The 27820-nt window shown below is 44.5% G+C and overlaps 1 protein-coding gene across 8 annotated transcripts in view; it reads right to left on the reverse strand.

Annotated features, from left to right (window-relative positions):
• VAV2 (vav guanine nucleotide exchange factor 2) overlaps positions 1 to 27820 on the reverse strand; it is a 375354-nt gene that overhangs the window by 258778 nt on the left and 88756 nt on the right. The gene's annotated exons all lie outside the window — the stretch shown is intronic.

Genomic DNA, 27820 nt, shown 5'->3' on the forward strand with positions numbered 1-27820 from the left:
GTCAAAGCACACAAATCTCAGTATTTCAGTCTGTGTTCTTCCGTATGTAAGTGGCACAAAATCATCACCAGTCAAAAGGGCTCAATTTGCTCAATTGCTATAACTCATATCATCTGCCATTATGATCATTACTTTCATCCATGTGACTGCTATTTTAGCTGTCATTATCATTTCTGAAAATAATGGTTAGTATTACTGAACATTATAGCTTATTAAAACTGAACCATTTGTTTCTACCAGCCTAACAATTTAGAGCCCAACTCCAAGCAACTAAAAAATGATCCGGTGGTGCGGAGGTACTTCTGTGTGAGTTACATTAAAACAGAGCTCCAGGCTCCTTCAGAAAAAAGTTATAAGTCAGCAGCTACAAATACTGTAGCTGCTGACTTTTAATATAAGGACACCTACCTGTCCACGAAAGCAGTGTCTTTACCTGAGGTGATTTTTCAATCGGCTCTCAGGTGCTACCACCGCCATCCTGGGTAAGGGAAACAAACAGTGAAGATTTGCGACTTCACAGCCGGTTCCCTACTGCACATGCGTGAAGCAAGCAAGCTTTGTGAATGGCCCGACAGTGGGGGAAGGAGGAGGGGGGCCGAACTTTCTGGATGAGTTCGCCATGGCAAAGTCGGCCGGAAGTGGGAGAGGGTACCTATTAAAACCAGGTACCCACTCCCCCCCCCGAAAGGTGCCATATGTGGCAGCGGGGGGGCGGGAGGAGGCAAATAAGCGGAGCTTCCCCTTTTGGGTGGAGCTCCACTTTAAAGAGGAGCTGGTGCTGCCAGTAAAATATAAACATCCAGCCTTGTATAGTGAGAGATGTGTAATGTTCTATTTAATAATGATCTATGGCCTGTGGTGGGATTGTGTATTTTATGTTATATCTATGTGTAGCAGTGAGCTGGCTATCTTACCTGTAGTATCAGAAGATACTCTGCAACATTGTTGCAGTGACACGGTTTCCCTCTAGTGCTAGCTAAGACTCTGTGTCATCACATCCTGTCAGCAGAGTGATTACCACCAGGGAGCAAAACATACAGGGAATTGTAGCTCCAGGACTCAAGTTTCAGATTCAGATTAACCTGTATGGAACTGCAAGAGCTAGCCTGCTCTACAAAGCAGGAAACTAAAGATTCCATCTTGCTTACCTGAGGGTATTTAGACTACACGAGGGAGATGAAGAGATTAGACCTAAGGGAGAGGGTCTGCCTCCCAGGTCAGTCCACCATGGGACATCCAGCCTTTGAGAGGGGGATCTCAGGTGCATATCCAGACACACCTGCTCCGACGATGTGAAGCATTCCAGTTTGAGGTGACCAGTCGGGTCACTAGAAGAGCCTGCCTGTTCCAGGACATTTGTTTGGGCCTTGATCACAGGATTGGGTGAGAGGGCTTTTGCCTATTTGCAGGAAACAAGGACACGGCACAAAGATAGAGTTGTATGGACACTGTATACAGACATCATTGCTCCTAGTCACCTTGCTGACACCTGTAGTGCCGCAGGACAAAAGGCCAATCAGATGCAGAGACACTGTATACAGACGCTATTTTCCTTTCACCTTGCTGAGGAAGATCCTGCATTCTTTCCTTGATAATCCAAGCCAGTTGCGTTGTTTGGCCCTGCTATTCAGGAGTTTAAGTGCACCAACGAGAGTGGCTAGCTGAAGATACAAAGCCTCACCTTTCTTCAAAGAGACTGAAGCTACTAGTGCCATACGGGCCCTCGCACACATACTTAGGGCTCTGTATATGCAATGGGTGTGCGGGACAGTTTATCTGGGAAGCTAAGCCAATCAATATTGATTTGAATACAGGGTTTGTAGTTGGTGGAGGAGACAGAAGAGAGAGGACTGACAAAGAGGGTCAGTCTTCTGCTCTCCTCCTGCCTGGACTTACGGAGCCACATTTGAGTAGAGGTAACCAATCCGATATAAAAGGGTCATATTGTGATTCATTTGGCATTTAAATGTGTCTCTGCTTTTGGGGGCATTCTCAAATTTGGAATACCCTGAAAGCAGCCCGAATATAGTATTGAGCTATATTGCTCTTAATTTCAGTTATTGCTCTCCAGTTGATTACTTGAATATTTATACTGTTACTTTCCCACAGAAATATTGCAGTAGAGACACTTTCTGTGTTTTATCATAACGTGCGTTTCTCATTGGTCCTTGCACTTACACTATTGCCAGGTGTGCCAGATGGGGCTGAGACTGTTACTGGGGTTGAGAGGCAGTGTACAGAACCAAATATACTTAAAGCGGCTCCTGCGGAGGAAGCGCAGTTGTACTGAGGCAGAATGGCACGGCTGTGTGAAACGATGTTATGTAACATTGCTTCGCCTTGTGGCCACTAGGGATGCGCCTCCTGCTCGCCTACGGAGCCGATGCGATCACCGCTGGGCTCACGGAGAACCGGGATCTGTATGTGTAAACACACAGTCTCCGGTTCTCTGAAGGGAGAAGTGACAGATCATGTGTTCATACAGAGTATGAACATCGATCTATCTCTTCCCCTACACAGCCCCCTCCCCGCTTCAGTTAGAACACACACTAGGGAACACATTTAACCCCTTGATCGCCCCCTAGTGTTAACCCATTCCCTGCCAGTGACATTTTTACAGTAATCAATGCATTTTTATATTACTGATCACTGTAAAAATGGCAATGGTCGCAAAAAGGTGTCAAAATTCTCAGAGGTGTCCGCCATAATGTTGCAGTCCCAATAAAAATCGCAGATAGCCGCCATTACTAGTAAAAAAAAAAAAAAATTAATAAAAATGCCATAAAACTATCCCCTATTTTACAGATGCTATAACTTTTGCGCAAACCAATCAATATACGCTTACTGGGTTTTTTTTAAACTGAGGAAAAAATATTTTTTTATATATTTTTGGGGGATAATTAATATAGCAAACGTAAAAAATATTGCGTTTTTTTCAAAACTGAAGCTTTTTTTGTTTATAACGCAAAAAATAAAAACCGCAAAGGTGATCAAATACCACCAAAAGAAAGCTCTATTTGTGGGGAAAAAAGGACGTAAATTTTGTTTGGGTGCAACTTTGCACGACCGCGCAATTTTCAATTAAAGCGACGCAGTGCCGAATCGCAAAAAGTGCTCTGGTCAGGAAGGGGGTAAAATCTTCTGGGGCTGAAGTGGTTAAAAATTAGAGAATACAAAAATACTAAAAATCTAAAACTAAAATCCAGATGATCCTCCATTACCACCAGCTCTCTTTCATTCAGGTTAAATTACCGTAGTTAGTATAACTAAAAGCAAATAAAGTGGAGAGGTATTAGAACGGTCAGGTTTTTGTATTGCTGTCTGTGTCCCTGTTAGGGAGATTCACTCTCTTTATGTGTCCTGTTTACCAGAATCACTGAAAGTGAAAGTTAAAGAAAATAAAATCCAAAATTTTGGGTTGTCACTAAAACAGAAACGGAGGGGAAATCTTCCAATGAAGGAGCTAGTTCCAGTGACCCTGGTGACAAGAGATTACCTCACTTTGGAGGGATTTCCTCTTGATTCTTGTTTTGATTATGGGATAGGAAATTATGAGAAATTTACTTAAAGCGGAGTTCCACCCAAATTTTGAACAATATCTGTATGTATTCTCTTCCTTGCCTAGATGCTGACATGCCGTTTAAAAAAAATTTAAATCGCCGTAATTACCTTTTATTTTTCTATTCTTCTTTGCACTTCCTGGTTCTCCTCCCGTGGGAGTAGGCGTGTTTCTAGCCTCTCCCAGACTCCTGGGAGCTAGTCTCAGGCTTCCCAGGATGCCACTGAGCATGTGCGGGAACGAGCAGTGAATGCTGGGAGCACAGCATTCACCACATCCAGGAAATAAATGCTTGTGGGCTTCAAATGCCCACAATGAAGATGGAGACCGCCTGCAGTGAATAATATAAGTTATTCTTTCCAACGAAATCTGACACAGGCGGACATATTACACACAATATGTGAGTATGTAATGCTGAGAAGAAAAGTTTGTGAATGAACTAAAAAAAAAAAAAAACGATAGATAGGTGGACCCCCGCTTTAATGGGACACAGACCACCCAAAAAAAACAAAAAAAAAAAAGACGAACAGAAAACAGTGTTTTTTTAACCCTCCTTTACTCAAAATGGAAAATAAAGTTTTACTTTAGTTCCATAGAGTAGACCATTGACTAGTAAAATTTTTGTTTGTTAGTGGGGTTTCTCTCTAACAAATATATTTCTAACAGTGTATGTGGTTTTTGTTTGGTAAAGTTCAGTTAGTCCAACAACGAATGTTAAAAGCTAGTGAAAGTTGAAAGTACTTCTGAACATTATTTGTGAAGCCATCAAATGTACTGAAAAATTTAGTAGCGAGTCTCAGCTCTGACTCCTACCTGAATCCTGCATTAGCCTTGTGTGCCATGTAAATCCCTTTTCACCTAGCAGAAGCACAGATACAGTGATGTGACAAGGGCAATTTTGTACTTGCCCCCAGCCTGATGTGAAGTTTTCCCTCTGTGTGCAGGGGATGATGGAGACAGAACCTAGAGAAGAGGAATACAGGAGATTGTATATTGCACAGTGTATGGAGCAGATCCCAGGACTGAATATAGGTGTTTACCTCTGTCTGAGCTCTTCTGTGAACTTGTCTGTCAGGGTTTGTTCTACAAAACATGAATTAATCAGTACTGTAATTGTACACAACGCTGCTGACGCCCTCATCATGTTTTATCTGATGAAATGCTGGCAGTTTACCCTCATGGTGGGGGTTGCGGCATACTGATGTTCAGCCGGAGAAGCTTCAATTTGTTGTCAGAAATGCCTGCCCGGCATATGCTCTATTCCTCCCCGGTCAGTTCATACATATTGAAAAGCTCTCTATGTCAGACACATTCTGACAGAGGCTTCTAAGGAAGAGCACAAACCAGTGCTGCAAGATGAAAATTTAGGCTGCCAAAATCCACAAGCCTGACATGTATGACTTTAAGGAGGAACTCTGGCCTTCTGAAATACAAGCATGTTTATGACTTGTAAGTCATTGCTCAGTTACAGGGGAGCAGCTGAGAGTTAACCTAGGACCTGCCACCCTGACATACTAAGTATCTGTATCCACCCCTTAACTGCATCACACTCACTCCCAGCCCATGCATGAACCAAGCAGCTGTTACTTTATGGCAGTAGAGTACTTTCTGTGCCTGGTTCAGACCTGCTGAGGTAATACATGTTGAGGAAGAAAAAAGGCCATGCAGAAACCAAGAAAAAAATGTGGTGGGGCCACAGAATGACCATAAAATGCTTTGTGTTAAATATTTACATATACAGCAACTTCACATAAAACAAGCACTCAACTTTACAGCTAGATTAAAAAAAAAAAAAAAAAAAAAAAAGATTAATCTGAGAATTTTCTTGAAAAATTGAAGAGCGTTTGTATATTTTGATGTACCGCATTTCCTTTATGATCCAGATAAAATCAAGGGAGCTTGCAAGTATTAGGCCTCATTCTCATGGGTGTACTTCAAGTGTTTGTTACCCCAGCAATTCATATTCCTGATATGTGCCAGCTTTACCATGTACTTGAGTGTCCCTCTGCTTTCCTATTAAAAGCTGACCACACTAAGCAGGAGAACACACTGTGGTCAGTTCTCTAGCTGTGCTGGGAACTCAGCCTGCTCTCCTCCAATGATCAGACTTATCCTGACACATACCCCCTGCACAGCCATTCACTGGGAAGCTCAGTGCACTGCTATGTCTCCTACCACCAGCTCTTATGCAGCTGAGAACTGAAGGAACAGAGGAAATTTGATCACTTATTAAAAAGTGTGAGGGGGGGGGGGGAGTATTTACAGTGAGGAAAAAAGTATTTGATCCCCTGCTGATTTTGAAAGTTTTCCCACTGACAAAAAAAAAAATGATCAGTCTATAAAATTGTAATGGTAGGTTTATTTTAACAGTGAGACAGAACAACAAAAATATCCAGAAAATTGCATTTCAAAAAAGTTATAAATTGATTAGCATTTTAATGAGTGGAATAAGTACAGTGGGGCAAAAAAGTATTTAGTCAGCCACCAATTGTGCAATTTCTCCCACTTAAAAAGATGAGAGAGGCCTGTAATTGTCATCATAGGTATACCTCAACTATGAGAGACAAAATGTGGAAACAAATCCAATCACATTGTCTGATTTTTGAAAGAATTTATTTCCAAATTATGGCGGAAAATAAGTATTTGGTCACCTACAAACAAAGAAGATTTCTGGCTCTCACAGACCTGTATCTTCTTCTTTAAGAGGCTCCTCTGTCCTCCACTCATTACCTGTATTAATGGCACCCGTTTGAACTTGTGATCAGTACAAAAGACACCTGTCCACAACCTCAAACAGTCCAAACTCCACTATGGTGAAGACCAAAGAGCTGTCGAAGGACACCAGAAACAAAATTGTAGACCTGCACCAGGCTGGGAAGACTGAATCTGCAATAGGCAAGCAGCTTGGTGTTAAGAAATCAACTGTGGGAGCAATAATTAGAAAATGGAAGACATACAAGACCACTGATAATCTCCCTCGATCTGGGGTTCCATGCAAGATCTCACCCCGTGGGGTCAAAATGATCAAAAGAATGGTGAGCAAAAATCCCAGAACCACACGGGGGGACCTAGTGAATGACCTGCAGAGAGCTGGGACCAACCTAACAAAGGCTACCATCAGTAACACACTACGCCGCAGGGGACTCAGATCCTGCAGTGCCAGACGTGTCCCCCTGCTTAAGCCAGTACATGTCCGGGCCAATTTGGATGATCCAGAAGAGGATTGGGGGAATGTCATATGGTCAGATGAAACCAAAGTAGAACTGTTTGGTAGAAACACAACTCGTCGTATTTGGAGGAGAGAGAATGCTGAGTTGCAACCAAAGAACACCATACCTACTGTGAAGCATGGGGGTGGCAACATCATGCTTTGGCGCTGTTTCTCTGCAAAGGGAACAGGACGACTGATCCGTGTACATGAAAGAATGAATGGGGCCATGTATTGTGAGATTTTGGGTGCAAACCTCCTCCCATCAGCAAGGGCATTGAAGATGAAACGTGGCTGGGTCTTTCAGCATTACAATGATCCAAAACACACCACCCGGGCAACGAAGGAGTGGCTTCGTAAAAAGCATTTCAAGGTCCTGGAGTGGCCTAGCCAGTCTCCAGATGTCAACCCCATAGAAAACCTTTGGAGGGAGTTGAAAGTCCGTGTTGCCCAGCGACAACCCCAAAACATCACTGCTCTAGAGGAGATCTGCATGGAGGAATGGGCCAACATACCAGCAACAGTGTGTGACAACCTTGTGAAGACTTACAGAAAACGTTTGACCTCTGTCATTGCCAACAAAGGATATATAACAAGTATTGAGATGAACTTTTGATATTGACCAAATACTTATTTTCCACCATAATTTGCAAATAAATTCCTTCAAAAATCAGACAGACAATGTGATTGTCTGAATTTGTTTCCATATTTTGTCCCTCATAGTTGAGGTATACCTATGATGACAATTACAGGCCTCTCTCATCTTTTTAAGTGGGAGAACTTGCACAATTGGAGGCTGACAAAATACTTTTTTGCCCCACTGTATTTGATTGCCTATCAATCAGCAAGATTTCTGGCTCCCAGGTGTCTTCTATAGGAGGTAACAAGCTGAGATTAGGATCACTCTTATAGGGAGTACTCCTAATCTCAGCTAGTTACAGTTGTGCTCATACGTTTACATACCCTGGCAGAATTTATGATTTCTTGGCCATTTTTCAGAGAATATGAATGATAACACAAAACTTCTCTTTCACTCATGGTCAGTGTTTGGCTAAAGCCATTTATTATCAATCAACTTTGTTTACGCTTTTTAAATCATAATGGCAACAGAAACTACCCAAATGACCCTGATCAAAAGTTTACATACCCCAGTTCTTAATAGCATGTATTGCCCCCTTTAACATCAATGACAGCTTGAAGTCTTTTGTATTACAGTATTTGTGGATGAGGCTCTTTATCTTCTCAGATGGTAAAGCTGCCCATTCCTCTTGGCAAAAATCCTCCAGTTCCTGTAAATTCTTGGGCTGTCTTGCACGAACTGCACATTTGAGATCTCCCCAGAGTGGCTCAAAGATATTGAGGTCAGGAGACTGAGATGGCCACTCCAGAACCTTCACTTTATTCTGCAGTAGCCAATGACAGGTCGACTTGGCCTTGTGTTTTGGATCATTGTCATGTTGGAATGTCCAAGCACGTCCCATGCGCAGCTTCCTGCCTGATGAATGCAAATGTTCCTCCAGTATTTTTTGATAACATACTGCATTTATCTTGCCATCAATTTTGACCAAATTTTCTGTGCCTCTGTAGCTCACACATCCCCAAAACATCAGCGATCCACCTCCGTGTTTCACAGTAGGAATGGTGTACCTTTCATCATAGGCTTTGTTGACACCTCTCCAAATGTAGCGTTTATGGTTGTGGCCAAAAAGCTCAATTTTGGTCTCACCACTCCAAATGACTTTGTGCCAGAAGGTTTGAGGCTTGTCTCTGTGCTGTTTGGCATATTGTAAGTGGGATACTTTGTGGCATTTGCATAGTAATGGCTTTCTTCTGGCGACTCAACCATGCAGCCCATCTTTTTTCTGTCCCTCCGTATTATGCATCTTGAAACAGCCACACCACATGTTTTCAGAGAGACCTGTATTTCGCCTGAAGTTATATGTGAGTTTTTCTTTGCATCCTGAACAATTTTCCTGGCAGTTGTGGCTGAAATTTTAGTTGGTCTACCTGACAGTGGTTTAGCTTCAACAGAAGCCCTAATTTTCCACTTCTTGATTAGAGTTTGAACATTGCCGATAGGCATTCTCAATTCCTTGGAGATCTTTTTCTATCCCTTTCCTGTTTTATACAGTTCAACTACCTTTTCCTGCAGATCATTTGACAATTGTTTTGCTTTCCCCATGACTCAGAATCCAGAGTCAGTGCAGCACTGGATGAAAGATGCAAGGGTCTGTCAGGAGTCCAGAAACTTATTGACCTTTTATACACACACTAAATACAAGCAAACAGATCACAGGTGAGGATGGTTACCTTTAATAGCCATTTAAACCCTTTTGTGTCAACTTGTGTGCATGTTATCAGGCCAAAAATCACCATGGTGTGTAAACTTTTGACCAGGGACATTTGGGTAGTTTCTGTTGCCGTTATGATTTAAAAAGAGTAAACACAGTTGATTGATAATTAATGGCTTCAGTCAAACACTAACCAAAGAAAAGTTTGTGTTATCATTCATATTCTCTGAAAAATGGCCAAGAAATCATAAATTCTGCCAGGGTATGTAAACTTATGAGCACAACTGTACCTGTATAAAAGCCACCAATCCACAGAAGCAATCAGATTCCAATCTCTCCATAAAGGTCAAGACCAAATAGCTGTCCAAGGATGTCAGGGACAAGATAGACCTACACAAGGCTGAAATGGGCTGCAAGACCAGCGCCAAGCAGCTTGGTTAGAGGGTGACAACAGTTGGTGCAATTATACGCAAATGAAAGAAACACAAAATAACTGTAAATCTCCCTTGGTCTGGGGCTCCATGTAAGGTCTCACCTCGTGGAGTTTCAATGATCATGAGAATGGTGAGGAATCAGCCCAGAGCTACACAGGAGAATCTTGTCAATGATCTCAAGGCAGCAGGGACCATAGTCACCACAAAAACAATTGGTAACACACTACGCCGTGAAGGACTGAAATCCTGCAGCACTCACAAGGTTCCTGCTAAAGAAAGCACATGTACAGGCCCGTCTGAAGTTTGCTAATGAAGATCTGAAGGATTCAGAGGAAAACTGGGTGAAAGTGTTATGGTCAGATGAGACCAAAATCAAGCTCTTTGGCATTAACTCACCGTGTTTGGAGGAGGAAGAATGCTGCCTATGACCCCAAGAACACTATCCCCACCCTCTAACATGGAGGTGGAAACATTATGCTTTGGGGGTGTTTTTCTGCTAAGGGGACAGAACAACTTGACCGCATCAAAGGGACGATGGACGGGGCCATGTACCGTCAAATCTTGGGTGAGAACGTCCTTCCCTCAGCCAGGGCATTGAAAATGGGACGTGGATGAGTATTCCAGCATGACAATGACCCAAAACACACGGCCAAGGCAACAAAGGAGTGGCTCAAAAAGAAGCACATTAAGGTCCTGAAGTGGCCTAGCCAGTCTCCAGACCTTAATCCCATAGAAAATGTGGAGGGAGCTGAAGGTTCGAGATACTAAACATCAGCCTCAAAACCTTAATGACTTGTAGAGGATCTGCAAAGAGGAGTGGGTCAAAATTTCTCCTGAGATGTGTGCAAACCTGGTGGCCAACCACAAGAAATGTCTGACCTCTGATGCCAGCAAGGGTTTTGCCACCAAGTACTAAGACATGTTTTGCAAAGGGGACAAATACTTATTTCACTCATTAAAATGCAAATCAATTCATAACTTTTTTGAAATGCGTTTTTCTGGATTGTTTTGTTGTTATTCTGTCTCTCACTGTTAAAATAAACCTACCTTTAAAATTTCACCACTCAAAAAGTGACTTATCTCCATGTAAATAAAGTTTTATAGGGATGAAAGTTTACCACCGCTTCTGCCAATAGTGCAGAACTAATCCGAGATAGGTAAATACACAGAGAAGTAAAATGTAACCTTAACTTGGCAAGGTAAACGCATGTCACCAGGTTAATATAACAAGTACAGTGTAGAGTGTAAAATTCTAAAGGTCATCAGGAAATACAGTGGGGAATTTTACAGCAACTTGCCAGGAATTTTCTGCCTGTAAAGGTGAAGTCACTTGTAATGATTTATGTCACAGTAATTCTGCAGTCACTTCCTCATTCCAACTAATACAGTCCCCATGGGGGAACTATGGACAAGGTTAGGGAAACTGCAAGACATCACAGGAGACTGCCTGAAGGGAAAGTGAGCTTGCATATCACTTCTGTAAATATGCAGATACAAAGTTTGTAGCCATTCTCATATCTACACAAAACCTGAGGAATTTCTCACTATATTCACAATCGCCAAGGACAGTCTACGTTTCTCTCATCAGCCATTTATGGTCCTCAGAAGTGGACTGCAGTATCCTTCAACCTAATAACGAAGCAGGTGGCCTGCCTTGTTTAAGAAAAGGAGCCCTAAAAGTGATAGGAATTTTAGAGGTAAAGAAAAATCGAGGAACAGGTTGAAGAGTAATGGGGGGGGGGGGGGGGGGGGGGGTGGTGGAAAGGGAGACATGGAAAGAGTTTGGGGTGGTAGAGAGGAAGGGTAGGTGAGGACAGGTGAAGGGGGCAGAAGGGAAAAAGAGATGAAGAGGGAGAGAAGAAAGAGATGAATGTAGTGAGAGAGGCCAAAGATGAAGAATGAACTAGAGAGGAGAATGGGGAATTAGGGGACAGAGAAAGAAATAGAAGAGTAAGACTAGCAGGGAGGTGTACGTGGATTGTCAGAGAGAGGGGAAGTAGCATCAGACATGGGAGACTGAACTTCCTGTGGACAGATATAAACTGCACTCTAACTTACCGCTGGGAACATTAAAAAAAAAAAAAAAAAAAAACAAAAAACACACACACCAACAGCAGAAAGAAGTGATGAATGGATGAAGGACTCCAGAGGGAGATACAGAGAGGCAGTCAGCGGTAATCCATCAAAGCAGCCAATATTCAAAAGAGTTCCAAATCCTAAACTAAATCTTTGATTTTTTTTTAAAGGTCCAGCAGTTAATAACACTGACACAATTACATGTAAAATCTGAAGAAGTTCATCAGAATCGTTGATAGCCAAAACATTTTTGATTGGAGGGCTGGTGAGAAACCTTTAAAAGGGTTAGTTCACGTTTACTAAAACACTGCCTATGCAGATGAGGGACATATGGAGAGGAGATGAAAACAAACTGTGCAGCTTTGACCAAAATTGAATAATACCCTTGGCTATAGGTGTAGGTCATTTACATAACTCATGAAGCCCATTCAGGAAATTTTTAGGACATTGCTAAGTGAAGCCTATTACTGTTTACCTTCACCATCACAGGGACAAGCTCTTTCTCAAACCTCCTCACATACTCTTTCCCTCCTCTGATGCAGCAGCTCTGAGCTCCATGCTTCAAAGCTTGCTCCTGTGATGGTGGAGATGAACAGTAATAGCTAGGCCTCGCTTAGCATTGTCCTGGGAGTTTTCAGTTTAGGCTTCATGAGGTATGCAAATGGGTTACCCTCATTATTCAGCGTTAGTCAGAGCTGAGCAGTTTGGTTTTATCTACAGACACCCCCCTTACCTACATAATCAATATTTGGTAATGATGAACTAACCCTTTAGCCTGGGTTCACACTCTTGCGATGCAGGAACCAGTGCGATTCCACTGAGGTTTCCCACATTGCATCTCCCTCACAGGTAGTTCACACTGCCCTCTGCGAACCGCTGCGGGTGACAATACAAAGTTAATGACACCCCAAGATCAGTTCACAGATCGCAGTGTGAACTGTGGATTCGGACAGGAGTCAGATCACATGGGTGCAAAACCCATGCAATCTGATTCCATTGCGGGAAAAAAAAAAAAAAAAAGTCCCTGCACCTTTTGTGTGCGAATCCAATGCGAGTTCAGCCATACAAACTGTATGGTTGAACTCGCATTGCACAGACATCGCATGCGATCGGCACAGCAGTGCGGATGGGAATCACATGCAATATCTGTGTTCGCATATGTGTGAACCCAGGCTTAAGGAGAACATCACAGAAAGCCTCTGAAGAGCCCCCCTTAGGCCAGCATGGTTTTTAACCGAGAACAATAAGCTGCACTGAAGTTGGCAACCAAAACCAACTATATATCAATTTCAACTATTGGGCTCCATGCACACTAGCTTAAAAAAAACACGTCAGTGCCCTTGGCAGAAAAAAATGCTAATTTTGACCATTTTTTGTATAAGTGTTTTTTTAATGCCAGAAACAATTTAAAAAAACGCAAAACAGAATGTTTTTTTTCTTCCTCTAACCGCAGAGCTTAAAAAAACGCCTCTAGACTACTTAATGTGCATGGACACAAGATAACATTTGTTGCTTCTATAGGCAAAACTCTAAACTTCTCTAGGAGCAGCATTTTTTTTAAGCTAGTGTGCATGGAAGCTTAGGCACTTATTGTTGCACTGGGACATTTTCTAAGTCTCTTCAGCGGTGCAATGGACCTTGTCAAAGTACTGCACATTAGATGCTGCTGATGTTTATGGTAGAGTGGGTCCTGTCTCTCCATTGTCTTGTTCAAGGATACACAGAAGTAATCCTGCCATCATTCTAGGACGGATATCTGCCATCTATAGAAACTATAAAGACCCCTTTTCACACGGGCGCCTCCGCTAAGCGGGTGTCCACTTGCTCATCGGTGGATCTCTTTGTTAAACCCTGCTGAGCAGGCAGATGACAGGTCCATGTCTACTCTGCTACGCAGAGCAGACACGGACACAGTCCCATTTTCCTATATGGGGCAATCAGATGCAAACAGACCGCCTGTTTCTATCTGATCCGCTGGACATATGGGGACCACCATCTGCCCGTTTTTGGCAGATCAGATCAGACGGTGACAGATATCAGCGGACATAGGTCAGCTGACATCTGCCGCTCCATAGAAGAGACTGGAGGGTCCGATCAGGTTTGCCTGAAAAACTGACAGGTGGACCTGTTCAGGGGCCTAAATCTGAATACATCTCCTTCCATCCTTTTACAGAAACAACAGTTACCAGCTGAAATTACAGACAATCCCTGTTATCCTCCGAGATCAGTGGTCCGGGATGACATCCCTACTGCAACCACATGCGTTGATGAAAGAGTTCTACGAAGCTACACCAACAGACATGAGGACTTTCCATGCTACAAACACATCGCCAATACTACATTTCACAGTGACATGTATGTCTTGCATATTCATTGCACATCCTGTATTCAGATCTTCCTGAAAGTCAGGTCGCCTCAATAAACATAGTCCACAGGGGTTCAAATACATACAGATGGAGGCAATGGCAGGCCAATGGTACAAAGAACACAAAAGAGCCCTCGTCAAACTCCCTAAACAAGCTGAACACTGGCTTCATTCACAGCACGTGCGTTACGCAACACTCTGCACAATGTGGCGCTGGAAGAGGGGTCATTGCAAGTTTAAGAAGGCCCTAAAAGTTTCAGATGCAGAAGATAAACCGCTGAGCTGCCACTTTCCGATCCAGGAAAAAGAAAAAAAAAAAAACCCAGCTGTCATTCTGCCGGATAAAGAAACCTCTCTGTAGATTCCCATGGCCATGTGGCCTCTAAATATAACCTGTACAAATGTGTAAATCAGCTCACATAATGCGATTCAACTCTGTATGTAGCTAGCTGGACTCCCAATATAGGCTACTTGCACATAAAATAATAAACTTGGCTGAATGTTGTACAGAGGGATACTGACATTTAGAACCCTATGCATTCAGGGATGTGTGCCCAGAACACAGGTATTCTGCATTCCAGGCATACATCCATGAATGCAAGTACTACTCAGTACAGAGTTCAGCCCCATCGCATTCATCCTACTATAGACAGCGACAGGCTGCAGCCAGTGTTGCTGGATGCTGCACCTCCGTCTCCCAGGTACACTAAAAACACAGGGATGGAATGCAGAGGGGCTAAACACCACATGGCAAGCAGTCCATGGGACAGATGTTTCCCATTCTTTAAAACTATTATGTCCCATATATGTGATTACAAGTCTCAGCAGGTCAGTGAAGAAGGATGCTAGAAAAGCCAACACAACCACATTCTTCCACTTCGCCTTGTTGTGCTGAATCCGAGGTCCTCTGGGTAAATAAAGCAGAGCCAAATATGAATCTACCTACAAGATAGCAATCTCTGCCATGTTATGGAAACTGTAAAGAAAGGGATCTGCAAAACTTCAACTGTACAAAAACCCTAATGTTATCTCTGTCATCATCGACACAGGAAGTAACAGAACACACAACACTGCAACAATAAAAATGCCATACAATCCTCTGAAATGTAAATAAAGACTTTAATCACCACAACCTCCTGGCAATTTGAAAACGAATTTGATGCAACTTTAGAAGCGACTTTCAGGGAATGGCTGGGAAATCTTCCGGTAATGTTGGAATATTATATATATATATATATATATATATATATATATATATATATATATATATATATATATATATACACACACATACACACACACACACACACACACACATCTTGGAGGCGACATCCATTAAAGTCTATGGGCACAAGTGGGATAGAAGTCGCCTTGAAGTAGTACAGGAACCTTTTCTAAAATCGGAGCGACTTCAGTAGTGCTAATTTAGACAGCTCTCATTGACCAACGTGGGATTTCACATGTCATGCGACTTGGGATCTCACAAGTCGGATCCCAAGTCACGGCAGCGTGAACCAATCCTAACTGTAAAAATTGGGCTACATGTACTTACCTGTGATCTTCCTATGCTGACAGTGGTAGCACCTATACTGGCCATTAAAGTGGAGTTCCGCCCAAAAGTGGAACTTCCGCTCGTTGTACTCCTTCCCCCCTCAGGTGCCACATTTGACACCTTTCGGGGGGGGGGGTATCCTTTTCCCACTTTCGGGAGCCTCAGCCACGGGTATTGACATCACCATCCGGGCTCCCTCCTCCTCCCCCGGGCTAGTAGGAAAGAGGAGCGGAGCCTCGCGCATGCGCAGTAGGGTTCCAGGCGTGAAGCCGTAAGGTTTCACTGCTGGGTTCCCTCACTCGCAATGGAGGCGGCATGTACCCGACAGCTGATGGAAACATCAGCTGCGGTGCAGACGTCGCTGGACTCCAGGACAGGTAAGTGTCCGATTATTAAAAGTCAGCAGCTGCAGTATGTGCAGATACTGGCTTTTAATTTTTACAGTGGTGGGCGGACCGCCGCTTTAATATAAGCTAAAGCTGCCAGCAGAAGTGAGTGACACAAACTCCTATCTGTAATCTATTTCAAAAGTTTTATACAAAACTAGTTCTGACAGATGTAGATTTCAGACTCTAGGAAATGTGCTTATGATCATTTCCGTTAAAGTGCATCTATGGTCAAAATGTAAAATCATATACAGTAAAACCTTGGTTTGAGAGCGTTTTGCAAGACAAGCAACATTTTTAAATACATTCTGACTTGATATACAAGTAGCGTCATATCACAACTGGGTATAAAAGAGGAGAGGGGCGCCTCTAAGTATAGCAATATGGTTACATTTAATGAAGGTACAACTCACATGGTTGATGATTAAAACAGGCATCCGGGGTAAAGCTGTCCACATAGACCATCCTCCTCGCCGCCATCAACGTCATCTCTTCCACACAGCGCTTAAAGCCTCGCTTTCAGAATGCTCTACTGCAGACTGACAGCGGTGAGAGCCGGTGGTGTGGGGGATGGTCTATGTGGACAGCTTTATTTGGAGATCTGTCACTTTTTGGATCAGGGAAAAAAATCCTGCTCCAGAACGACCTTATTCTGGGGCACTCCCACCAAATGTGAGCCATAGACCCCTTAACCTGGCATCTTCGGAAACACAGAGGGTCTGCTGTTGGATATACATTAGCCAGTTTGGCTGGGATAAGGTACCATCTGGTCATTACCTTACGGTTAGATTCAATTAGCGAGATATTCCTAATGCCCCTAAAGGCTCTGGAGTAGGATACCCACCATCTCTCCATGCCCCAATGTATCGAGAGGTCGTTCTCCCAAGCTATCATATATGGGGTTTTGCATGACTGATGGGCAAGTGACTGGTATATTCCACCCCTCTGTTCTGTGGTCTAGATGTGCCTCTTTTAACCATCAACCATGTGAGCTGCTAAATGTTGTACCTTCATTAAATGTAACCATATTGCTACACTTAGAGGCGCCTCTCTTCTCTTTTATATTCTGTAGCTCCTGCTGGATTTTCCTCCAAACCCCCTTGTGGAGGCTTCCATTTGTGGATGGACATTTTATGGTTACACAACCTATCACATTGCTATATTTTTTTTTTATATGGACTATAAACTGAAGGACTTATGAATAAATGGTTGTGGAACGAATCATTTGAGTTTCCATTATTTCTTATGGGCAAATTTGCTTTGATATAAGAGTGCTTTGGATTACAAGCATGTTTCTGGAACGAATTATGCTCGCAATCCAAGTTTTTACTGTATTCATTTCAACCTTATATTTCATTTTTTGCCTATTCCTAATACTCTGAACCATCTTGATGTTCATAAACTTACTTTTTGAAGATCCCCCCCCCCCCCCCCCCATTTACTTTCTTAAGGCCCCGTTCACACCAAAATGCGGTGCAGGAAACCCGTGGGTGCGCAATCTGCAGCTGGTGTCAATGTTAACATAACCACACCTCAAACATGCATGCAATACTTTTGGTGCCATGCAGCGTCATTTTATTCAAAATGAATGGGCTCAAATCACACTGCACAGAACCGCTCATGAATTGCATAAGAACGAGCAGCAAGTTCCTGTGCGATTCCTAATGTGAACCGGCCCTAAATTGTGTGACACATATTAACTATGCCTATGTGTAGGCATTGCTGTTTCACACATTTCACGGAGCCTGCCTTCTGAAATACAGAAGTACTTAGAGGAGTTTCAGGAGGCGGAGTCAGTACAGGGATCACAGCTTGTAGGCAAGGTACCATGGGATATGCAGTCCTTAGAAATTGAAATTAAACAGCAGAGGAGAAGCTGCAAAGCATGTAGGGAATCCAGGAAGTTGTGGAAAGAGATGACCGGCAGACAGGTAGACTACACCTCATGAAAGGAGATTTTTTTTCAATTATATTGGATTGTTAATCATAACTATTGCTTTGCATTGTTATTATAATGTTGATGTGTATAATGAATTAAAATATATGCTGTACCATAGATTTGCTTTAAGGGCTTATTCACACTATAATTTCAGCCATGCAGATGCGTTTTTGCATACACATTTACACGCATTTTTTAATGCGTTTTTGACGTTTCAATGCAGTCCAGTGCGTTTTGTTTTTTTTTGTTTTTTACACTTGAAAAATCTTTATTAGAACAATGTGCATTTTGGGGCAGTCTATTGCATTTACACACACTTCGATGCACTCTGATTAAAGAAAAATGCATATTTTTCTGGAACTGCTCACACTGGTGTGAACAAAGATTACTGGAATACATGGCAAACAATGTGTAGTACATGCAGTCTGGATGGAGTTTGAAAACGCACCGGAAAGCATCTGGTGTGAACCAGCTCTCAAGAAGGAATAACAAATCTGCAAATAAAAAATATTTATGTGATAAATGGTCACACAATTTTGTTTTTCAAAATAGGTGTATTTTATTATTGCCAAATACATCACCCCATGAATTACCCCATATAAGAGCAAGAGCACAATCCCCCTCCCATCATCCCCCTTTCCCCCCTGGATGATAGATTCCAGGTCACAGGTAGAGGGAAGAGCCTGGAATTCCGTGCAACTTCTGAATCAGTCATCACAGAGTCAGCTTCCATCTTAATTAGCAGGAGTGCCCCCGGGTCTAAGGTCAGACACACCCCTAGACCCCGGGGACACCCAGAACATCTGCTGCAAAATTAATCTTTTACCCAAAGACAATGTTAATCCTTTCCATGCATTTGTAAATGAGAACGACTGGTCTTGGAAAAACTGCAATTCAATAAACAGGATCCTAAATGAACTCTGCTGAGCACCACTGACTGGCCGCATAATCTGTAAAAAGATGGGCACTAAACTTCACACTGATTGGAGGGCGTGGATGCAAAATTCCTCTTACAGCATCAGATCTGGGGGTCTCATACCAAGAAAAGGAGGTAAAAACGCTGGTTGTATTAAGTAGTACATTGCTTTAAAAGAACTCCCAGTCCTTACATTAGAGCGGAGCTCCGCCTAAGCTGACTGACGCACCTCACACTAATCAAAGCAGAATTGTTGGCAAACAATGAACATTCAAATATTTACACATTCCTAACAAATGCCAAATAAACTTTAAAACAAGTCCTTACTGACCTCTATAGTACCAAACATTGTAGAACAAATTATCCATAAAACCTTAACTTTTATTACTCTACTACAATCAAGCTGGCTATAATGTAACATTTGTGTAGGTCTATTTTTTTAGGAGGATGTATTAGGCTCGGTTCACACTGGGGCGACTTGGGATCCGACTTGTACGTCCTCAAGTCGCTCCAGAAATAGTTTCAATGGGAGTTAACGCTAGCGTCTTAATAGACACTACTGAAGTCGCTCCGACTTCAGAGCGTACTCCCTGTACTACTTTGATCCGACTTTGATCCGACTTCAGCCTATTGACTATCATTGAAGTCGGATCGCCGTCTCGCATGATCCGACTTCGGCATGCGACTTGTGCTCAAATGATCTTGAGGGGAACTCCGCGCCAAATTTTAAATAAAAATCCGGCATGGGTTCCCCCTCCAGGGGCATACCAGGCACTTGGGTCTGGTATGGACCTTGAGGAGAACCCCCTACGCCGAAAAAACGGCGTGGGGGGGTCCCCCCCAATCCATACCAGACCCTTATCCGAGCACGCAGCCCGGCCGGACAGGAGTGGGGGTGGGGACGAGCGAGCGCCCCCCCCTCCTGAACCGTACCAGGCCGCATGCCCCCCCACCCCAAAGCACCTTGTCCCCATGTTGATGAGGACAAGGGCCTCTTCCCGACAACCCTGGCCGTTGGTTGTCGGGGTCTGCGGGCGGGGGGCTTATCGGAATCTGGGAGCCCCCTTTAATAAGGGGGCCCCCAGATCCCGGCCCCCCACCCTATGTGAATAGGTATGGGGTACATGGTACCCCTACCCATTCACCTAGGGGAAAAAAGCGTCAATAAAACAAACAGTACACAGGTTTTTTAAAATAATTTATTAGGCAGCTCCGGGATCTTCTTCCGACTCCGGGGGTCTCTCCGGCGTCTTCTCCCGGTGTCCGCATCTTCTGCCGGCTCCACCGCTATCTTCTGGCGCTCTTTTGCCAGCGGTGGTCCGGACCTCTGGATCATCTTCTTCCCTCTTCTCTTCCAGAGATGTTGACACGACGCTCTCCCCAGCCAGAATGGTTTCTGTGCGCTCTGCAAGGGACTTATATAGGCGGTGACCCCGCCCCCTTATGCCGTCACAGTCCCTGGGCATGCTGGGTCTGTGACGTTTTAGGAGGCGTGGTCACCGGGTGATGACCACGCCCCCTTATGACGGCACAGCCCCAGCATGCCCTGGGACAGTGACCTCATAAGGGGGCGGGGTCACCGCCTATATAAGTCCATTGCGGAGCGTTCAGAGACCATTCCAGCTGGAGAGAGCGTCGTGTCAACATCTCTGGAAGAAAAGAAGAAGGCAGAAGTCCGGACCACCGCTAGCAATTGAGCTGCAGAAGATAGCGGAGGAGCCGGCAGAAGATGCGGACACCGGGAGGAGACGGCGGAGAGACCCCCGAAGTCAGAAGAGGACCCCCGAAGTCGGAAGAAGATCCCGGAGCTGCCTAATAAATTATTTTAAAAAACCTGTGTACTGTTTGTTTTATTGACGCTTTTTTCCCCTAGGTGAATGGGTAGGGGTACCATGTACCCCATACTCATTCACATAGGGTGGGGGGCCGGGATCTGGGGGCCCCCTTATTAAAGGGGGCTCCCAGATTCCGATAAGCCCCCCGCCTGCAGACCCCGACAACCAACGGCCAGGGTTGTCGGGAAGAGGCCCTTGTCCTCATCAACATGGGGACAAGGTGCTTTGGGGTGGGGGGGCCGCAGCGCGCCCCCCTCCCCCAAGGCACCAACCCCCCCATGTTGAGGGCATGCGGCCTGGTACGGTTCAGGAGGGGGGGGGGTGCTCGCTCGTCCCCACCCCCATTCCTGTCCGGCCGGGTTGCGTGCTCGGATAAGGGTCTGGTATGGATTGGGGGGACCCCCCACGCCGTCCTTTCGGCGTAGGGGGGTTCCCCTCAAGATCCATACCGGACCCAAGGGCCTGGTATGCCCCTGGGGGGGAAACCCATGCCGGATTTTTATTTAAAATTTGGCGCGGAGTTCCCCCTAAAGATTCATACCAAACACAGTGGCGGGGATCCAAGTCGGATCCCCGTTCATTGAAAGTCGGATCCACAAGTCGTGTTGAAGTCGGGTTGAAGTCGCGTTGCAAAGTCGCGTTGAAGTCGTGTTGCCCCTGTGTGAATCGAGCCTTATAGCTACAGCTCTTTATCAAGCTGCTCTGTACCAACTCAGTACACTGGAGATCAGGACCAATGTCCTCACTCAGTCTCCAGTGGTTCTCCACAAAGCTCCAAACAACAATGTGCATTGTCCCCGAGTATCAATGTTCCCAAGTATCAATGTTCCCAAGTATCAATGTCCCCAAGTATCATGCTCCTTCTGTGGGAGCCAAACTTTTCATCTCCAGCAGGCTGCCAGCACAGGGATACTCAATGTAGGGCTGCAGCAATAATACATCAGATTAAAAGGAACAAACTACACGTTATACACTAAAAGCTGGCCTGAATGCATTATGTTGATGAAAGTTTTGTTGGAATGTACACTGTTGTGTTGCATAAATGTTTGGAATGCATTGCATTAAGGGAGCTGATTCCTTTGAATGGGATTCTTACTGCACCAAAAAATGCCATGCACTATTTTTTTGTAGCAGAGCAGAACAATGCACCACAATGTACAGTAATGCTTTACTATGTATTGTGATGTTCTGCAACACAGCTGCATTGCAAAGGTGCTTTGAAGTCCCATTAAGAATAAATGGCAGCGCACCAGCACAGTATGATCCCAACCTTAAAGCAGTATTAAACTCAAAACCAAAAAAGTAATACATTGCAAGTTTTCCAATCATAAGTAGTGGTGGCTGTATTGCATTTGTTTTTTAGTCCCCCCCCCCCCCCCCCCTCTGTTTTCACCTGGTGATTTGGCCAGTAGCACACCTCCTGTATTAGATTGTCCCCACTCTGGATGAAGCACAGGGGCACCTTTGGACAGCAGCATTGTCAGTCTTGTGGGACTCATTAGGCTTCATGCACACGAGACGCCAGTGCAAACTCTGCTGAACACATGTTTTTAGAAACGCCCGTTTTGCCGCGTTTGCGTCTAGAAGCGTCTGCAGAGCAGAGGATGACATTTTGCGACCCAACTTTGGGGCCCCGTATCTCGGGGCCACTTGGTGCTAGGAACCCCAAATTTGGTGTGTTAACACAGTGGAACTAACACTACACCATATCCAAATTGGGGGTCCTAGCACTAAGTGGCCCTGAGATATAGGGCCCCAAAGTCGGGTTCGGAAAATGCAAGCACTTCTGCAGCAGAGAATGACATTTTGTGACCCGAATTTGGGGCCCCATATCTCAGGGCCACCTGGTGCTAGGAACCCCAAATTTGGATATGTTGTAGTGCTAGTTCCACTGTGTTTGCACACTGTTTGGGGTTCCTAACACCAAGTGGCCCCAAGATATGGGGCCCCAAAGTCGGGTCACAAAATGTCATTCTCTGCTGCAGTTTACCATCATATTTCTGTGTTTTCTGGTCCAAAATATAGGGTTCCTTTAAAAAACACTTATAAACGCAAACGCGGCTAAAAGCGGTACCGGCGTTTAGCTGCGTTTGGCGTCTGAGACATGGAAAACTTTTGCGTCTGAACTCATTCTTTTGCTTCTGGAAAAACGAGGTTAAACGCAACTGCCTAAAAACGCCAAAAAAATAGACTGTGTACATGGACACATAGGATAACATTGAATGAGTTCAGGGGCAGTTGAAAAAAGTGTCCAACTGCCTCTGAACGCTCGTTTAACAGCGTCTCGTGTGCATGAGGCCTTATATGACCTAGTAGATTAAAATACACTAACAAACTGAAGCTGAACTCCAGCTAATATTTTATACGCAGTTACAGCAAACAGTTTTTTCCTTTTGGGATAAAGGTTTGTACATAAATAAATAAAAGCGGTTTGTCTCAACACTCCTAACTGATACGTTTGCAAGAAAGCTTGTTCTTTCGAAAAACAAGTATTACAGGCTGGATTACCAGATGAAAATAGAAGAAAAGAAAGCCTAAGGGTCCATGCACACTGGCTTAAAAACAAAATAGCTGCTTCTACAGTTTTGCATTTTTGCCTGTAAAAGAAGCTTGATGCTATCCTATGTGTCCATGCACATTAGGACATTTAGGAGGCATATTTTAAAGCTCCACATTTAGAGGCAGGAAAAAATACCCTTCCGGTATGCGTTTTTGAGAGCAGTTTTCTGGCAGAAAAACGCTGAATGCTCCTAAATTCTCTGAAAATCCTGTACAAAAATGCTCTATACCGAGTATTTTTTTTTTTTCGGCTAACGGAACTCATGTTTTTTTTTTATCCCAGTGTGCATGGACCCTAAAAAACAAATGCATCCATCACATGCAAGAACTGGTAAGCTGCAAAACAATCACTTGCCGACCGCCTTATACAGGGCGGCCGTGCTGCACACAGTCCAGTGGCGGAACTACCGCCATAGCGAGCCACGCGCTCGCTATGGGGCCCGCGGGGAGGATGAGGATTGCATACTGGGGGGGGGGGGGCATGGTCCCCCAGCCAGAGGAAGTGAGGAGAGGAAGAGGCAGAGAGGAAGAGGCGAGCTGTCCGTACGAGCAGTGAGCTCAGCTGTAATAGCTTTCATTAGAATTTCCTGTGTTCCCGGGGCTCACCGTCACATACCCCCACCTCTTGGCCCGGCGCCTTTGATAGACAGAACGCCGGTCCAATGCGGGACATGTGACGTCATCAAAGGCGCCGGACCAAGAGGTGGGGCTATGTGACGTGAGCTCCAGGAACACAGGAAATTCAAATGAAAGCTCTTACAGCTGAGCTCTCTGCTCGTACAGACAGCTCGCCTCTTCCTTTCCTCACTTCCCCTGGCTGGGGGACCGTGCGGGCGGTGCTCGCCCCCCCACTCTGAGGCAGCCCCACGCTCACCAACAGCCATTTGAGGGCTGCAGTATGCATTCCTCATCCTCCCCGGTAGTTCCGCCACTGGCTCGCCTCTTCCTCTGCACAGGTGAGGCTGCATTGTGCAAGGGTCACGTTACATTGGGCACAGGTGAGGCTGCATTTGGCACAGGTGGGCACAGGTGAGGTAGCATTGGGCACAGGTGAGGCAGCATTGGGCACGGCAGACTGCATTGGGCACAGGTGAGGCTGCATTGGGCACTGGACATGCTGCATTGGGAACAGGCAGGTCACGCTGCATTGGGAACAGGCAGGTCACGCTGCATTGGGAACAGGCAGGTCACGCTGCATTGGGAACAGGCAGGTCACGCTGCATTGGGAACAGGCAGGTCACGCTGCATTGGGAACAGGCAGGCCACATTGGACACAGGTGAGGCTGCATTGGGCTCAGGCAGGTCACGCTGCATTGGGAACAGGCAGGTCACGCTGCATTGGGAACAGGCAGGCCACATTGGGCACAGGTGAGGCTGCATTGGGCTCAGGCAGGTCACGCTGCATTGGGAACAGGTGAGGCTGCATTGGGCACAGGTGGGCAAGGTGAGGCAGTATTGGGCACAGCTGAGGCTGTATTGGGCACGGGCAGGCCACGCTGCATTGGGCACAGGTGAGGTTGCCTTACGCACTGGACATGCTGCATTGGGCACTGGACACGCTGCATTGGGCACAAGTGGGCACAGGTGAGGCAGTATTGGGCACGGGCAGGCCACGCTGCATTGGGAACACACAGGCCACATTGGGCACTGGTCACACTGCATTGGGCACAGGTGAGGGTGATTGAAGCGCCAACACCAGGTGTTTGGAGTATCTTTATCTGTTGATTGTTTAACTTTCTGGAATACATATAGTGCTATTGTGGTGTAGGATCTGGGCCTGTTGTCCTTTCTTTCTTTCCTTCCTTCCTCCATCCCTCATTCATATCAGACTCGAACCACACCCCCTTTAAACCAAGCCCACTATTTAATTTAAGCCCCGACATTTTTTTGTGGGGGGCCCATACAACATTTTGCTATGGGGCCCTGTGATTTCTAGTTACGCCCCTGACACAATCACGTATATACTGTATATGTGATCCTGCACTTACGGGTATCGGACAAGAGTGCATGCCACCAGTGGCTCGCTCCTGCTAGGATTCTACACAGCAGAAGCTGGTCAGCGAGTCCCGCGGACCCCCATGTTCGCTGGCACCTGCTGATTGTTCTGTACACAGGCAGAACAACGATCTGTCAGTAAAGAAGGCATTGATCCTGTGTGCCTGCAAAGCAAGGACACAGATCTATGCCTTCCTCTAGTAAAAGCAACTCCCCAACAGTAGTAAAACACCAGTTAGGCACAAAGTTAACCCTTGGATCGCCCCTGATGTTAACCCCTTCCCAGCCAGTGTCAGTACAGTGACGGTGCATATTTTTAGCACTGATCAATGTAATAATGTCACTGGTCCCAAAAAAAGTGTCAATTAGTGTCCAATTTGTCCGCCGCAGTATTGCAGTCCTGCTATAACCGCTATTACTAGTAAAAAAAAAAAATCCATAAAAATATACCATAGTTTGTAGACACTTTTGCACAAACCAAACAATATACGCTTTTCGGGATATTTTTTTTGCCAAAAATATGTAGCAGGATACATATTGATGAAGAAATTAGATTTTTTTTTTTTAATTTTAATGAATATGTTTTATAGCAGAAAGTAAAAAAAAAAAAAAAAAAAATTTTTTTTTTTCAAAATTGTCGTTTTTTGTTTATAGCGCAAAAAATAAAAACCGCAGATGTGATCAAATACCACCAAAAGAAAGCTCAATTTGTGGGAAAAAAAAGGACATCAGTTTTATTTGGCTACAGTGTCGTAAGACTGCGCAATGGTCAGTTCAAGTAATGCAGCGTCATGTTGCAAAAAAATGCCCTGGTCGGGGGGGGGGGGGGGGGTAAATCTTCGAGAGCTGAAATGGATATTAATGTTTATTTTTGAGTTTGACACTGCTTTAAGGGTTCATTCAAACAGAGTCTGTCAGACTGCAAAGTCACTGCTGGGAGGGGGAACTGAGCTACTAAACAAAATTGAAAAGTAATTCCCATTCACAAATGTGCATTGCGATAAAACATGTGTTATCACAATGCATGTTACCCACCGTACTTGCAGTGGTGTTTTGATCCCCCTCATTTTTAAACAAGATTTCAATGCACCACACAGCACAATGGAGGGAATTTATTGAAACTGGAGCAGAAAGAATCTGGAGCAGCTGTGCATAGTAACCAATCAGCTTCTATCTTCAGCTTGTTCAAATAAGCTTTAAAAAATGAATGATATAAGCTGTATTTTGCCATTTTATTTATTTATTTCAGGTACTTATATAGCGCCGTCAATTTACGCAGCGCTTTACATATACATTGTACAGTCACATCAGTCCCTATCCTCAAGGAGGAGCTTACAACCTAAGGTCCCTAATACACATTCATACATATACTCAGGCCAATTTAGACAGGAGCCAATTAACTTTCCAGCATGTCTTTAGAGTGTGGGAGGAAACCGGAGTACCCGGAGGAAACCCACGTAGGCACAGGGAGCGCAAACTCCAGGCAGATGGTGTCATGGTCGGGATTCGAACCAGCGACCCTTTTTGCTGCTAGGTGAAAGTGCTAACCACTACACCACTGTGCTGTATTTTGCCATGCTCCAGATTCAGGTTGCTCCAGTGTTTGTAAAGAAATAGTGCTTGGGAACACTTTTTTTGACTGACTGAACCCCCAATCCCCATCAGTGGCAATCACATGCGAAGTCCACAGTCATGAGATAGACACCTGGTTTGGTACCCGGCCACTTGGCCAGATCACTTTGGTTGTCAATTAACTATTACTTTACAAATGTTTCCATTTACTGTATGTTGAAGTAGATGCAAGCCCAGTCACAAATATGGTTGCACAGATACTTGTGTTCAAGTACTTGGGGATACCGAATACCGATACCTTTGGTATTCAAATGAATGGGCTGAAATTGCACTGCAAAGAATAGCAGACAATTTGAACAGGAATGTGGTGTCAATACGTGTCCGAATCACATGCAGTGTCCCCCCCAACATTTCTGTGTGAACCCAGGCTGAAGTCACTATGACAAGTCTGGGTTCACACAGGAGCAGTGGGGGAACTGCATGCATTTTTGGACAGGAAACGCACCACATTCCTGTTCAAATCGCATTGGGTATGGTCATTGGGTATGGGCTCAAATCACACCACAATGGTATCGGTTTAGGTATGGGAGCATTTGCACAAGTACAAGTACTCATGCAAATGCTCAGTATGGGCACCGATATATACAGATAAATATTAGATAATCTTTCATACACTAAAGTAATTTTTAATCTCTCTAAATCTGCAGTTTTTATTAAAGAATATCTAGTGATACAGCCATGAGGTTCCCTGTTCAGATGCTTCCCGTTATAGGTGACAACATTCTGTCCCTTCTCATCTGTGCAAAGAAATCCCTCACATTTCTCACCTAATATAGTGTATAGTTTGAAAGGTATGACAACCAATATAATTTATTAGCCATATTAATACAAGGTATCTGTTGATCTGAATACTCAAATACAAATTACTGCTTTACCCCTTGTGCTGTCATATTACTCTGGATATTGCTGAACTTTCTGCATGTCCCAGCAACCAGAGATGTTCACCAAGAGTGGAGTGTTGTTTTGTTCCCCCGCCAGGCTGGCGGTTACCCATGCTGCAACCATAAAAGAATCTGACGGTGTAGAATCTGATTAATACAGACATCTCTATGGAGAGAGAAAAAAAGGCCATT

This window comes from Aquarana catesbeiana, linkage group LG09 (assembly GCF_042186555.1).
Source record: "Aquarana catesbeiana isolate 2022-GZ linkage group LG09, ASM4218655v1, whole genome shotgun sequence".
Classification (NCBI taxonomy): Eukaryota; Metazoa; Chordata; class Amphibia; order Anura; family Ranidae; genus Aquarana; species Aquarana catesbeiana.